Consider the following 13994-nt stretch of genomic DNA (forward strand, 5'->3'; position numbering starts at 1 on the left):
GTCCATGAAGAATTCCTGTTTCCAGACTGAAGACACCCAGTACTAGTTTGAAATAATTTTGAGTTTAAGTCCTGTAGCCCCTGTTAATGTCCCTCTCCTGCAAGTAATCTCCATTTGACTGCATGTTCCCACCTTCTTGTGTTAATGACCACTGTTCAGCTGGGTATTTAAAGCATCAAAGAGCTGCTGTTTGAAATGCAACCTTAAGCAAACTATCCATGTCTACAGCAGAACCCAGAATGCAGGAGACTGATGTTCTGGTTCCTTGTTTGATGTGTTTAACACAACAGACATATCTACAACTTGGCATTTAAAAACATAAACAAAAACAAACAAGTTAGTTTCATTTACATAACAAAAAGTTCCTTGGACTTGCAGGGAGGTTCCTTTGAAATGCACAATTGTTTCTGTCACTGATGGGAGCGGGATCCGTCTAGTCTGGAGCTCAACCTCTTGTTTCATACACACACCAAAAGGCAAAATTTCAGTAAATGGAATCTATTCCTTCCACATGCCAGGGCATTAAAAACAAACAAACAAACAAAACCAAAACAAAAACTAAAACTGATTTTTACAAGTACAGAAATCAGCTTGCGTCTGATGTAGAAGGCTACAATTCATAATATGGTTCCGGTAATAACCTTAGGTCACTACAGTGAGTGAGCCATGACTCGTTTTCTCATTAGATCTGTTAAAAAACATACAGAAGTCAAATAGTTGTAGTCTGTGAGTAGTTTAGTAAATTTATATGACAAAATATCCCTTTCTAGCATCACAGTCTGACAAAACATGAAAGTCTTGCCATGAGAATATTGAGTATGTTGATATTTCACATCAGTAAATCAAATTTCAAGGCGGGTTTAATCTTTCGGATTTGTACATTAAATCTACCAGCAGCACTTCAAGAAACCATGTAGTGGGTTTTTTTCTTTTCCTTCTTTTACAAAGAAGGTCTTCCTAAATTATCTCCTTTTCATTCTGATTATTTGCAGAAGTAATTTCTGAAAACAACAAAAGCAATCAGCAAAGCAAATTCCCAAGTTAGTGAGAGCAGTTCATGTTAGGAAAGGAATGGTTGGTTCCTATTTGTTTTCTGTGTTTCCCACGGGATGAGTGACATGATTAATGGGTTACTGGTATACCTCAGACCTCTGGTGAAAAATAAATGCTAGTACAGTGAAAGTGACAGTAAAGAAATCCTTTAAAATATATTGTGGCACTCTGTAGTGCAGAACACAATAAGCTGGGCTCTTGAGTAGGGCCCAGAACCATGAAGCCGTAACTCAAATAAACATTCAGAATTTCATTAATTTGAGCCTGTTGTCTTAGAGCTTTATACGGCTTCAGTCAGTGTAATACCTGATCACCTCAAACTATACTGTTTGTTAATCTAAACATTAACACCAAAGCTGTATCATCCTATTACAGATGGTGAACTGACACACAACAGAGTGTAGAGTCGTTCCCAGCTAGTGAGGCATGAACATGTTAGAGGGAGGCCCAGCTGAATCGCTGCAGGCACTGCGGAGCAGCTGACTCACACTGGCATGGGGGGGTAAATTACCCCCAGTCAGCTGAGCTGGGAGCCACGGTTTTTAGATACAGCATCAACAATATCTTGCATCTGCATGAAGCAGTGGTTCCCACAGGTGCTGTAGAAAAGGTCCTTTGGGAACACAGCAAAAGCGTGGTGTCACTGTCTTTCAGGAACAAGTTAGAACTGACTGATAATATCTGGCCAGTGTCCTCCCTGTACCAGAAAATTCATGAAGCCACTAGACTTGTTGTCTCTCGTGGGGCGAGCTGATATCTTGGCGGGGCTCCCATATCCTCCTGGATTCCTGTGGGTAATGAGGAACCAGCTTTTTTGTATAAGGGCAAGGCTGATCTCTTACCTCTCTGCTGGCTCTTTCATCTTCATAAATTCAGTGAGACGAAACCCTGAATTACCTGTCCAAAATGTAGGAGTGAAGCTAAGGCAGAGCCAGAGATGGGATATGGCTTTTGAAGGGGAGTTTCAATGGCAGAAGGCTGGAAGAGAGTGGAGCTTGGTATGTTGAAGATTTGTGAATGCCTGGTGACTTACTGAATTCTCATATTTTATAAAACGCAACACATCGTTTGGTGTTTAAAATTTTGTTTTCTTAGTTTATAATTGTTCATTAAATACTATCTGATCAGGTTCTGGGAGCAATCAAAACTTCGTATCACGGGCAATAAAGATAGCAGATAGTTCTTCCTGTGACAATATGATTGCAACATACTACATTAGCATCCCCAGTTTAGCACTTCATGGAGTAGTTAGTGCACCTCACCTTTAATTGTTGCAATATAACATTTGATTATTTATGATTGATTCTGCTACCGTACAGTTACTGTATAGTCAAGAGATTCTTCATTACGGTCACTCCTTTTTGCTGGAGAGGTTTGATTAATCTGCCAAAATCTAGCATTTTCCACAGCTTATCTAAGAAATCTCCCTCAGGAATTTAAGACTTACAGTTTTCATTAGTTCATTTTGCATACACAGGTGTGATGGTACCTCTAGACCCGGGTTCAGAACTGCAAAAAGACAGGCAAAGTGTCCTGCCCTCCCTTCGGAAAACGCTTGTAGAACATTTGTGAGAAAGGGTGTGAAAGAAAAGGTGTAGGATTATTTCCAAAATATTGGGGCAGACCAGACCTATCGTGGTTGTCACTGCAGAGAGAAATAGAGCATTCTCTGAATTTTTTGCAGAAAAAGTGGTGAAAAACAGCGGTGGTGAACAAATATCCTTCATCACGAGAAGAGGACATCTTGTTTTCACGAGCCATTTCACAGGCAATGAGGATGGCAGCTGAGATCTGCTGCCGTAGAGTCCATGCTCTGTCCAGCTCCTAAAAGTCAGGTAACTACAAGAGATCTGAGGCAGCTGATTCCATCAGCACAGTGCATCATTCTCATAAAGGAAAGAATAAATTATAAGTGAAGTTTACAAATTCTATTCTAGCTCTTGTTCCCCAAATAGGAATCTGTAAAACATGTTGACCTTACGTGACCACAGTCTACTTTATTGCAGTGCCTGTAAAAATGCTGTAGGTTATTTGAGTTTTTTTTTAAACTAAGTTCTCTTTGTTCATGATCCTGCCACAGTCTGGGATTGGTCACTGTGCTTTGGGAGTGCCTGTGCCAATCAGAAACAGGGCTGATGAAATTACTGGAAAAGCATCTTTTCCTGGCAGTTTGGAATTTTGTCAGTGAGGAAAAGGAAAAAATGGCCTGTGTTTCTATTTTACCTCTAAACTGCTCCACCTATTCATTAGGCCACACACCCTCGGTGAGTGTAGTATGGACAAGAAAGACTGGCCTCAGTGATCTTAATAACTGCAAAAACCTGTATGTCTATTATAATTCAGCTTCAACAGATGAATAACATTCATCTGGGCACAGGAAATGTAGAACACCTAGAGAAAGATCAACTTATATTTAGGAGGAATGACTAAGAGAAAGGGCCTTATCTCCAGGGATTTACCAGTTATCACTGTGGTTTGAATTGCATAAGGGTAGGAGGGGACCGATGTCCCCTCCCACCCATCAGCCTCCACCCATGGCAGCATGGTGCTAATGGAATTTTAGGCATGAGAGATAATTAAAAGCATTGTAATAACTGTACCGAATGTGTCACCCTCGCCTGCAGCTTCACCAGCATCTCAATTCACACCCTACCCCTTTCTTTTTGCTCCACCCAAGCTTTGGTTTCCTTCACCCACTCACGACTTTTGTGCTACCTTTCCATGCAGGCTGAAACAGCCTCCCACTTTCTGTTGCCTTTCCTCCAGAATAACTGGTCAGTTCATCATTGCGCTGCTGTATATATAACGACCGAATTCGTGAAGTTACCAAACACTGATTAAATCAATATCAGCCATAATCAGTATTCTTATATCGATTAACAACTGACCCTAATATATATGCAGGTAGGATAAAAGCCAGGCGACAAATACACGATACAAGATAAGCAAACCCAGAAGAAAGAGGCATATTGCTCGTGAGGAAACATGGGCCTCAGCTGGTCTGTCTCCTGTGCTGAGCTGACGTTCGTGCCGATCCTGTCACAGAGGGCAGGGTAGTTGTGGCCGGTTTATGACATGGATGTCCACATCGTGCTCAGAAAAATATGTGAACTGAAGCAATTGAAATCGATTCCTGGGGAGTTAGCATGCGTTCGGTAACACTCCACTTGTCTGCCTTTGCCTTCTCCAGTACATTGTGCCTTACTGACAAATAAACAGGTTAAAAAAAAAGGAGTCCCCCAAAAGACAGAGGGCGGGATTCCTAGTTAACTAGGAACTCAGCTGCTAAAGGGTTCCTCTGGTGAGCTACAGGCTTTAAGAGAGCAATTCCTGTTTTAGGTGGGCCATATAATTTCCCAGAAGTGAGTGCAGATTTCTGCTTTGAATACCCAGTTTTTGAGATTAAATGCATCAGTTTGAGTAAATCAAGCCCGATCAGCTCTTGGCAAAACTTTAATTGTAAAGGACCGTACAGAATGATCATACATTTGCAAGTCGATGGGACAGATTCTGTTCCTTCTGACAGCAGTATCACTGAGAAGTAGTCCCATCAGCTTCAAGGTACATAGATGCATTCTGTGATAGCTGAGAATGGCCTTTGAACCTACTCTCATAAACTATATGTGTGCCTTTTCTCTTAACTTCTTTTCCTAGCTGGATGCTGTTAAAAAGTGGGGGTTGTTCTCCATTGTGAAGCTCTGAAGCTAAAGAATAGCTAAAATGAAATGAGCTCAAGAAGTGTATGGAAGAGATCATAGCTTAGGAGGGAATCTTGAGGTAGATATTTCACCTGGTGTTTTAAGTCATGAGCATTTGATTTACAGCTCTCCCCAATGGATTTGAAAAGCTGCTTGAGCTCTGCTTCATTTCATGTTTATTTTTTACAAACACCACAGCGTATGGATTCTCACTAGCTAACTGTAGAGACTGAAAGGAGTTTTCCATTTTGATATCTATATAATTTGACTACTTTTTTTCCTCAGGGATATTCAAAACTCACTGAAAACCACATTATTTGGTTATTATTACTTTTTCATTTGGGCTGTTCTGACTATTTTGAAACCATAAGTATTAAATGTTGCTGTTTTGCTAATTTTGAGGGGGTTTTAACTCTTATAAAAGAAATTCCCCTCCTCTCCAAATGAAAATCTCATCACATCTTTCTGACAACAGTTTGACTAAAAGCTCTGGTCCTTTCTTTCTTTTCCTGAAGATGGAATGGAGTGGAAATGTTGTCATCCTCAGGCTGTACAATGTGAATTCTGTGGTTTACTTTTTTTTCTCTGTAGTTCATCACAACTAAGCTCTATGGAAAGCCCAGAATTTCTTTTTGCATTGTGCTTCTAAACCCCCTTTTCTATCTTTCTCTGAAGCACTGGAGGTTGGCCACAGCTTGAGGGTGGATTTGGCAAGTGGTATTAAACTCTTACAAATGCCTGGTTGATGAGTCTGGCTCACACACCCAGAGTCAGGCTGATTGCCTGATTTGGGGTCAGGAAAGAAGGAATTTTCTCTCAGGTCAGACTGGCAGAGATCATTGAGGTTTTTAGATTTTTTTTTTATCATGTAGTGTGCAACACACACTTACTTGAGTCATCTAACAAATATAGTGCTTAGCAAAGGTATAAATCACTGGTATTATACTTCATCTTTTCTATCCTTTTTCTAATCGTAATTATTAGTGTTCCTCAATCTTTTACTTCAGGTCTAAACCTCATTCTGTGATGGTGGGAAATGTCTGTGAAAGGTAGGGAGTAGCAATTTTGTGGACCCTTCTGGATGAGCATCTGTTGTCTCCCCACAACTGCCTGAAAGAAGGTTGTGGAGAGGTGGGTGTTGGTCTCTTTTCCCAAGTAACAAGCGATAGGATGAGAGGAAATGGGCTCAAGCTGCATCAGGGGAGGTTTAGACTGGATGTTAGGGAAAATTTCTTTGCTGCAAGAGCGGTCAGGCACTGGCGCAGGCTGCCCAGAGAGGTGGGGGAGTCGCCATCCCTGGGGGTATTTAAAAGACATGTAGACATGGCACTTCAGGGTGTGGTTTAGGAGACAAGATAGTGTTGGGTTGACGGTTGGACTTGACGATCCTAGTGGTCTTTTCCAACCTTAATGATTCGATGATTCTATGTTTCTATGCATGATTGTCTCTGACTGAGGGATCATGGCCTTGATGATTCACATGCTCTTTTCTAGTAACAAGCTCCTGTGAGAAAGAAAAAAAACTATTGGAAGCAAATACTGATATTTTTACCGCTATGAAACAAAACAATTAATCTGTTTATCTTTGGATTAAAAAGAGGTATTCTGCAGATATAATTGGTTGTTTTTAAACTCAGATGATCTAGAATTTAATAGAGAGGGGTGAAGATTCTGGATGAGTACTAAGTTTTGTCCTACAGTAGAAATCTTCAGAATTCCATCCTTTCTGATATTTATAAACATGGCAATATCTGTTTCTGCAGGTGACTAGTTCCCAAGTGAGATTGATTAATTCCATTTAACTGCCCACTCAGGTTATGGTGTGAGATACCACAAGCATCCAGAAACCTCTAGGCCCTCTGTCCTTTCATTTAATTACTAGATCTCAGTGAAAGTACAGGACACAATTATGAAGGCTGTCAGTACCACAAAAATGCAAATTGAAGTACGCAGATTAGCTAGTTACATATGCAGGCAGGTAATTTAGTTGATAATTGCCCCAATTACAAATTCAGATGCAAGCATCTGTAGATGCAAGATGAATGTTTACATTTCTTTTCTTTAAAAATTTTGAACTCTGTACAATCTTACAGATACCCAAAGTATTGGTGAAACCTTGGCACATGTTCTGTCTTCCGTGAGATTTTTTTCTGTCTCTGCGATTTTATGGATCATTTCCCACACAGAATTATGTGCTGCAAAGTGCATTTGCTGGATCTCCAGGAATGAACATTGACCTCATTCTAGGGAATATCACTTATTTTTTTTCTATTCACGTTCTGTACGGCATAGATTCTTTTTGGGCTTTGAAGGATTAAGGGAGCAATGTCTCTTCTTTTCATTGTTCTTAATAACGGATAATAAAAATACTCAACATTATCTATGTTCTGTTATAAGAAGCTGAGTACTTCCAATAAGTATTTGGTAAACAAGGTTGTCTTAGCAGTTCACTTTTTGTTGGTTTTATCTACGTTAAAATTTCATCTGCCAGGTGATTTCTCAATTAATGTAGCACTCTGTAGTCCACATAAATAATATTGGTCTTCAACCATATTGAAAAAAAAAGTACAGAGGTAACCAAGGCATATTCAGCTGATGCAAAGCTGCATTGATTTCACAGAAGACTCCCCAATTTTCATCACCCGAACATTTCACTCCAAAACGTTTACATGAATTTTTCATGCGGTTTACTTCGAAAGTAGACACTTACAAACTGCATAGAATCTTCTGTTTTTTTCTGGCTCATTGATTTCCACAGCAAATGCACCAGTTGCACAGTTAAATAATGCTTTTTTAACTGCCAGCCCTCCACAGTCAACTTGGACAGTAAGTAATTATTTATGCACAGGCATAAATAATTGTCCTGTAATGGACAGAAAGATGACAACTCTGACATTACTTTGGCAGGGTGGCCAAAACAGAAATTATGAGCTAACAGATTTAATTTTCCTTTTTTTTTTTTTTTTTAACCGGAGTATTGATTTAATTTTGTTTTGATTGTTTTTTTTGTTTTTAAACCAGAAAGCTAATTTTTTGTTTTGTTTTCCTTTTTAGCTCTTACAAAGTAAACTCCCCCCCTATACAAGTTAAAACCTCAACACTGCTTTCTGAAAACAGCTTGCCTATAAACTCTGATACTTCCTTTCCGTTTGTCATCCTCACCAACATTTCAGTGTACAACCTGAACTCTATTTTTGCTTTGTTTTTTTACTCCGCAGATGGTCACGTCCAAGCTGTATGGAAAGGCTTAATTTTCTGTTTGCAAAACACATCTAAACCCCTTCTCTTCTTCCCTATATACGTGGATGAAATGCAGATTCCTCACACTGTATCTTAGCAGGTATAACCCCTTTCTGCCCATACCAATGAATTCCATCTTATCTCAATTTTATCATCAACACATTACTGTGGAAATTTTCTTCCTGATTTCTTGGCTGGATTGTGTTGTGGCATGATCTGCTTGTGGCTTGCCTTTACAAGATGCCCCTTCTCCGCCACTTCAGATACTTACAAGGCTCTTTGTGGATTTCATTACCTAACATCTTTCACACACTAGTTAGGTGTCATATCCACAACCACTCCTTTTGATGTCACCTTTATCACTTAATTATTATTTTTCATTTAAGCCCCTTTGCTTTTTCTGTATTAGATCTGTGTACAGGTGGAGCACCTCTTAAACTTCTCCTAAGTAATTGCATTGTAATCCCTGTAATACCTTGTAAAATGCCTACTCTGCTGTGATGTCTATACAAAAATAGCATCAGTTAAACATCTGGTGTAATACGATTGCTTCTTGTTGTGCTGACCAATATCAGTGGCCAGATTCCATGTGTTTTTCCAGCCCATCATCTTCCATATAATCTCTGGGGAAAGAACCCGTGGTTCTTTTGTATGTCTTGGCGCATTGCAAAGTGGATTCTGATCCATCACCAAGGCTCCCCAGCATAACCGCAATGAAAATAATATGTTATTATAATTATTTCGGGTAATTGTGTGACAACTAGCATTGTGTTTGGTAAGCTGGGTAATCAAATCTTCTGCTTCAGGATATCAGCTGATTGCCACTTTGGTTGGGAAAGAATTACTGTATCACTTTTAAGCAGCCTTACAAAACCAGTCAGGTGCATTCTTTTCTTTTTGCCTCCCTCTAAAGCATTTGTTGTGCTTCTGAGTCATAACCACACTCCATCACATTAAATGCTTTTTCAGAAGTGACAGCCTGTAATAGTTCTTCCCCTATTGTCCCAGCCTAGGCCCCATTCAACTCCATGGCAGTTTGAAAAATGCGTTGAATATCCCACCCTTTGTCACCTGACTTTAATCCTGTTCATCTATATGGTAACAAACCCTTAGATATGATTCAAGTATAAACTATGAAAATTTGTAAAAATGCTCACAGCTGCATGAGTCTTAAGGTTTTGTTCCCTCTTGATTAAATATTTGGGGGTTTTGCATGGCATTCATTAATGCCAAAAGAGCCTTTGATCTTTCTTCCACTAGGGTGTGGAATCTGCCTCTTGTTAGCCAGTACCAAGGCTAAACAGGTACTGAATTACTTTTGATTACACAGCTAAACCTCTTTAACAGAAGAAAGATATTTTGTTTACTTATCTATATCTGTAATAACAGTCAGGTCCATCAGAAGCTTGTGGAGAGACTGTACAATGAAAGCCTTCACCTACTTAATCAAAATTGGATGCTTTTTTGTTTTTCAAGTTATAAACTTTTAAAAGAGCATGGTCAATACAGTCTCTTAAGGTGGAAGGCCAGGCATTCTGAATAAAGATCTCCACAGTCCAGGGAGAGCCACTAATTTACAATGAGTATAAAAGGATTCAAGAAAACAACTAGTAGGAAGCACTTCCTGCCTTAGTGGAGCCACAGATGTGAGCTGGAAGGCTCTGAGTCAAGCTCTATTGAAACAAGCTCTTTCTCAAGTGCTATAGATAGGAAATGCCTCTTTTTTTAACAACTGGTTATAATAAGAGAAAGGCAAAAATAGAGAAAAGAGCAGAAAAATATAGAAATGGAACAGGAAAGAAAGGTGAGTGAGAAGGGGAGCGAGAAACCAAAACCAGGACCCGACCTGGTTACCTTCACAGTTTTGCTCTGCATTTGCTCTTCAGCGTGAATTTGGCACAGCAGAAAGTGATGTTCTTTTTGAGACGGTGGTTACTGAGGGGAACCGCAGCACAAGACAGGTTTTTGAGGTTTTGCACACAATGAAGTGCTGTAGCGCCGTGGGCTGCAATGCATATGCCCCTTTGCTTAGACCTTAATTTCTACGCTAAGGCCTTAGTGTCTCTCTGGCCCAACCCCTACATTTAAAATTGGGGTGACAGTACTGTTCATCTTCATTGGAGTGAGACGGGGAATCACACTCATTGAAGGATGTGAGGATCCTACCACTATGGTGATGGAGACCATACAAGTACGCAGAAGAGATGGAAAAGCTATTCTATGGTCAGAGTCACCCATTCTAATTTTAAGTGTTAAAGAATAGCCAAAACTGTAGACGGGGTTTCAGACCCATTTTTAACTTGTTATACTAAGAAAATAAGGTTTAGATAATCACAATGTTTCTCTGTTCCCTCCTTATATTTCTGTCCACCCTATCAGCTGATTTCCACTAAACTTAAAAGAAAGGTAGAGATGTGAAGAGCTTAAATTCCCACATTTCAGGAGTTCAGCAGTCAGGGAGTAGAAGGCAGGGAAGGCTCTGCTCTCATACACTCAGTTTAGGCAGCCTGGTAGCGCAGGCGTATCTCATGGCCTAGCAGCACACACATACCTGTGTGTTACCAGTGCAAACGTAGGTTCCTGCCTGTCAAGGCTTCACCTATTTCTTGCTCATCCAGGAGGGCAAACAAAGGTAGCTGGGGACTGTGGGAGAAAGCTGTTGTGGGGAATCATAAAGGCAATGAGAGAAAATAGAACGTATTATGGAAAAGGATTTAAGGCATGGCTTGGTTTGGTAGTGGGAGGATCACTGGAGGTACTGCAAGGGTTGAAGTTGTTTTTACGCAGCAGTGTTGTCCCTGGTGACAGAGGGAGGCAATATGGACACAGGCACAGGGCTTGCTTTTTGTTTGTTCTGGAAAAAAAGGGGGAAAGACAAGACAGAAAACTGTAAGTTTTGGCGTTTGGGGTTTTTTTTTTGCCTTTTTTTCCCCGATGAGAACATTACAACAGAAGAGCAAAATCAGGAAGGACAACAAACAAAAATTAAGGGACAGATATTGTAGACCTCTACAGTAATTTGATAATTTATCTGCACTTTTCAATATTCAACAAATTCCAAGCATTGTTAGCAAAGAGCAGCTGTTACAATGTAAACACACCTGCTTCTGTGTTCGCCTCACCATGGTCTAAATTAAAGAATTAGGAGAGGAAAACCCACAAAAATGGAGACATGGCCATCTTTTATCCCTTTTACCTAAGTCATACACGAACTTCAAAGTCTAGTTAAAATAACTTAAATACTAACGTGAGTAGGCAGATGTGATTTAATTTCATTTTTTCCTTTAGTTAAAGTGAGGCTATTAATGCAAAGCAACTCTATTAATTCAACCTCTGAGTTAAAATCAGAAAAAGTTAGAAAATCTTAGAGTTACCATAATATAGTCTATGAACTCTCAGGCATTGCTTTTGAGATAGTTCTCTTTTCATGCTGTCCTGCTGGAGGCAGGGTAGTTCCAGCTGTTCACGGGTAAAATATGTTTCTGTTTGTGGAAGAAGTTGTATTATTAACCTCCACTGTCTGCGCCGAGGTAGAACAGTCTCTGCTCAGCTATGCATCTAGAGAGACGAGTGCAAGCAAGTGAACTGTGGGATGCCACTGAAGGCAAATGTATTTGAACCCTACCTCCTCCTGCTGCCCAGGAAAAGAAGCTGCACATCTGGGTTATGCCTGAGAGGAGGGAGATTAAGTTTCTCTGTGTGTTTGGAGAGGAGAGGAGTCTGGAGATGGAGCCAGACGGTAAATGGCAGAGGCTCAAAATGGCTGTGTTTATGGATTGTTTAACAGGCTTCTGATCCTTATTGGCAAACATCACTTTAAACTGTTTTGATTAATCTGTTTCTTAAATCATCCTCATAAGTCAGCAAGTTCAGCATTAAGGTATGTGTGATATACCTGCCAAAAAGCCCTTGCTGTCATGCACAAACATGCATTTCACACATGCAGCCTGGGTGAAAGAATATGCGAATGGACTGTTCTGAGAGCAGAGGTTCAAAAGGTTTTTTGCTTCTAACACTGTGAAGTACTTGGAAAGTAATTAATGACTTATCCTCTCTGATACAGGAAGTCTGAGTCCCCAGGGGGATTAATCTTAGGTTTTCTGATCATACCCTGAAACCAGGACAGGACTATTCTCTCCTTGCAAAATATTCTGAAAGTACTGAGCATCTGCCCAGTCCATCCCATTTCAAATATGATATCAGATGCTTTTCAGATATATGAGCTCTAGGGATTAAATGTTCCTTTGTCCAAAATAATTTAGCACAGAGAAGTGATACCAATGGCGACACATGTCTCTCTCCATCCCTCCCTGCATTGCTTGTCAGCATTTTCATGTAGGTCCCCTGCAACACTCAACAGTTACGATGCCAGGAATGATTAACATTTGGGTTTATTTATTCTTGTATTGTTTGTGCTACATAGAGGCTTACTGTGCCACAGACAGAAAAAATGAAATCTGCCTGTATGGGATGATTAGCCTATACAATTAAAGCCACTCAAGAAGCTGAGATCATCCATTCTGACACAGCCACTCTGTCTCACACACACGCACTCACACAGAGAAAAGGATCTTTAGCTTACCCGGGAACAAAGCTTAGTATCACGTCCAGCAGGCCCCATTCAAAATCCAAGGAGAGGATACTATCTAAATTCCTGAGAGTTTCAAGCTAGTTTGTTGGATGCTATGGATGCAAAAAGCCCTTTGATGATACAGTCACTCGATTGAGGGGAAGGGAACAACAGCTCTTGAGTTAACTTGCGTGTTCTTCAAACAAGGGTTTCTTTTCTTTTTCCTCCGCATAGGGTTAGCCTGTGGTTCTGTGTCCTGTTAGAACAGACTGAAGAAATTCTCATTCCTGCTGATTCTTGGCCCCTTTATTCTTTTCTTCTGAACCAGTGCTCTATTTCGGTTGTGTCCCAAAGCAGAACTGTGACACTTTCTGGTTTAAAAATAGTAACTGAGGAAAAAGTAGAAGCAAGGTTCGGTTTTTGTTGGTTTTGATTTCAAAACTGACACAAGGTCTGGTACAGAGTACACCATCCAAACACTGAATCAGCAAAGTGCAACGGAGGGTAATCTGTGACGAACATGCAGAAACGAGTGGCTGTTGGAAGGGAAACCAGGAATCTCATTAGCTGGACTTGTGGCTAGTGGAATACTAATACAGACTCATGCATGGCCTTGTATTGCAATGCTTGAGAATTGTCCCCTTTAGGCTACTTTGGTACACTAGAATTTTTAGGTAACGATTTTAAGAGTTGTTTCCATGGACCATCACCATTGTTACCTTCTGTTACGGTGAGTAGCTGTGAACAACACAGCAATAATTGGGGAGCAAGAATCTTAAGGAAATAAAAAGGTTGAGGATAGGCGTTGTAGAAGGGCAAGTAAGGAAGTAGGTGGCGTCTCAAAAAATAAAGGGGAGTAGGGTTATTATGGATCAGAAACAAAGTGAGTAAACGGAACAGCTTTCATTCAAATTTTAGCTACATTTACCTTCCCCTTGCTCTATACCATCACACATATATAGATGTAAATATATTTAGCTCTCCTGCTACCATTCATATTGTAGCAGTACCTCTGAGTTTTGGTTCTGGCTCAAGACATCTGGGTGCTCACATAGACCAAAGAGACTGTCCCTGCCCTAAATAACTTTTTCTGCCTAGTATAATATGATGTTAGCAGGACTTTGCAGCTACAAGAATCAGCTGAAAAAGGATGTTAAATCTAGGCCACTGCAAAAGAATCTAGTGAAATAAGGGGAGGGATAGAAAATGAAGGAAAGTGAAACAGTAAAGATTATCACTGGGAAAATATGTCCCACTTTTGTGTTTGGATTTTTTTTTTCATGTACTCCATTCAGAAAAGGGCACAGGTGACGATGAAAGGGAAATACTATAAATCACATCACAAAAAATGGCAACGTGACAATGTGAAAAAAACCAGCCAAATGGTTTGTGAGACAATCACTGTAGCGATACTGGGAGACGTGAGCACTCCG

General features: G+C 40.2%; 1 long non-coding RNA gene across 1 annotated transcript; it reads right to left on the reverse strand.

The window, feature by feature from the left end:
- Positions 1-2102: 2102 nt before the first annotated feature.
- Positions 2103-13339, reverse strand: LOC135315823 (uncharacterized). The gene is made up of 3 exons (XR_010375307.1): positions 12574-13339; positions 9838-10845; positions 2103-6255 (listed from the first exon to the last, which is right to left on the reverse strand). It is a non-coding gene; the product is annotated as an uncharacterized LOC135315823 (long non-coding RNA).
- Positions 13340-13994: the final 655 nt, after the last annotated feature.

This window comes from Phalacrocorax carbo, chromosome 15, assembly GCF_963921805.1.
Source record: "Phalacrocorax carbo chromosome 15, bPhaCar2.1, whole genome shotgun sequence".
NCBI classification, from domain to species: domain Eukaryota; kingdom Metazoa; phylum Chordata; class Aves; order Suliformes; family Phalacrocoracidae; genus Phalacrocorax; species Phalacrocorax carbo.